This window comes from Coturnix japonica, chromosome 2 (assembly GCF_001577835.2).
Source record: "Coturnix japonica isolate 7356 chromosome 2, Coturnix japonica 2.1, whole genome shotgun sequence".
Taxonomy (NCBI): domain Eukaryota; kingdom Metazoa; phylum Chordata; class Aves; order Galliformes; family Phasianidae; genus Coturnix; species Coturnix japonica.
The window spans coordinates 108,202,871-108,205,370 of NC_029517.1; the positions used below are offsets into that span (position 1 = coordinate 108,202,871).

Here is a 2,500-nt window from a genome sequence, read left to right on the forward strand (position 1 = left end):
TCTTGTTTATACAATTGTGATCAGAGGGCTGATGTCATTGTTTAGAACTGATTAATACTGAAGTTATGTAAGGGAGCCTGATAACTCTAAATGTGCAGTTTATTTAAAAATGTTGATTAACTAACAGGAAACATGTTATGACTCTTATTACTGTGCTGTTTTTGTTTTGTACTTTAGTTATGTGGTGGAATATTTAAAAATCTAGTCTACTTCTGCTAAATCCTTTAAGACTAGAAATTGCAACAGCGAGGCTGCTCAGTGCAAGGCTGTGGGAAGAAGGGGAAGGGTGAGATGCTGTGTTGCAGAACCCATTTTGTAGCTGCCTAAAATGACTTAATGCTTATAAATACCATCCTGGTTGCAATGTAGTGTGCATGCCCACGATTGTTCTGGCAACTATTTTTATGTGTATATTCTGGATACTGTGATGCCCTGGGATACTGGAGCATGTAGAAAGCTCGCTTCAAGCAGTGAAGGTTAAATGGAAAGCCACTAGAATAGTTTGGGGGCAGTTATGTCTGGCTCCATTTGCTGTATTAACTCCTTCTCTATCAGTTAGTTTTACCTGCTAAAGTGTTTTCATCCTGACTGATACTTTCATGATCTGGGGGTAGGATAGAGTTACTTCACATGCATCTCTGTGGAAGCACTACTGCTTGTTTTCCTCTGCAGCCATCCAGAAAACTTCTCATGTGCATGTTGGTGCCAGCTGAATGTATGTCTTCATGCTCGCATGTGTGTTTACGTGTGACTGAAATAGTCTCAGCTAGTGCAGTTGCTGAGTGACTACATGTAAAAATGCTTTATAGCAGTGTTGTTTATCCTTTTGTGTCAGAGTTGAGAGATACCAGTATAAAGTCATTTATACCCGTCTACTACAGATGGAAGGCGCTGGGGTTTGCTTTCTGGTACAGCTACCCTTGTGCAACTTTTTATCTTTAGATAAGGCCTGAGGAGGAGAATCTGTTAGACATGTAGGCTTTCTGCAGGACTCACGCACTGCTTGAGCAGATTTGCCAAACGGGAAGGTAAACATGCTTCTCTCTGGACTAATTAGAGAATTATTACGTTTTCATGCTCTTTGTGATCAGATTATTTCAAAAGGTTTTTAAATTGCATGTGTGCCATGAGCATAATTAACTTGGATCTCATCAATGATTAAAATTACACACCAAGCTTTGTGACGTTTGATTCAGGAGCAATTAGGCTGTCATTTTAGCCATTTCAGATACCAAAACTAATTTTGATTCATTTTCATTCTATGCAAATCTTCTGATGTATCTTAAACTGATCACTTCCTTTCTCTGATTTAGCTGACAAGATTAGATTAGATTACACTTAAAAAAAAATTAAGCAGCTATCCTTCATAGTTAATATCTCTGTGACCTTCACTGAAACCTTTCCTAGGCAAGGATATTTTATTATTATCATTTTTAAATCCCCAAATCACACTGAATGAGTGTGTGCAGGGCTATAGCACTTGGCGTTTTGTGCACAAATATATACGGTATAGCAATGCAAAGTTTTTAAATTAGATTTTCTCTTCTTGTAAATGAAAAGATGGAGAAAGCGTTAATGTTTCAGATACATAAAACAATAGTTTCCAGGATGTAATCAAACTTTTATACTTAATTGAAAACTTATCTGATAAATCGGCTTCTGCTTTCGTCTAAAATTAATGAGATCTATCACTCTGACTTATGACTGGAATGAAGATTGCTTACCTCCTGCTTAAAATCAAGGCAGAGCCTATATCATAGGCTGAAAATAAACACTAAAGTTTTAGAGTACTCAGCTGTTGTGTACAGTGCCATCATTCTGCAAGCTGAGAGATCTGCAAGGACCCAGAGTAGCTTAGGCTGTAATCAGGCTACTATTACAGTGGCTGGAGCCTTGCAGGCTCCCAAAAAAATGAAGGAAAGCAGACTTTTAACCAATGTGTGACCAACTCTACTCTGGTGTTTTACCCTGCTGCTGGACACTGATATGGTTTTTATAGAGTGCATCTTGTTCTCAACAAAGGGAGTTTATGGTCTAAGATGCCTGCCTGCAAGAAATGATTGAAGGATTTTCATCAGCAGTGCTTGCGTATGATTTGTTAAGCTAGGGGAGATGTTGATTGAGGCAGTGGTTGAGAGATGGGCAACTCACCAGGACTGATAACATCAAAATGGTATTTGAAATGGTGTTCATTACGTTTTGCAATGAAAAAACTGAGTGCATGCGATTGTCCCCTAGGATGATGGGACTGGTTGCAGTAAATATTAATTTCTGTTCCGTTGCCCATTGAGGTGACTGAAGTGTGGGGAAGAATTGTGATTGGTGCTTAATCAGGGATAGCCAGCTACCTGCTGAGGGCTTTTGCACAAGGAAGATTTGTAGTAAGCTGATTTACTTCATAAAATGAGAACCTTAGAAGAGTTCTGCCTGTGTTGATGATGGCTGCAATATTTAGAATTCTTAGTTTATGTTATCTTGTTGTCATTAAGGAGGAATAAAA

At 38.5% G+C, this 2,500-nt stretch overlaps 1 protein-coding gene across 1 annotated transcript in view; it reads left to right on the top strand.

Annotated features, from left to right (window-relative positions):
- ZFHX4 (zinc finger homeobox 4) overlaps nt 1-2,500 on the top strand; it is a 148,393-nt gene that overhangs the window by 18,423 nt on the left and 127,470 nt on the right.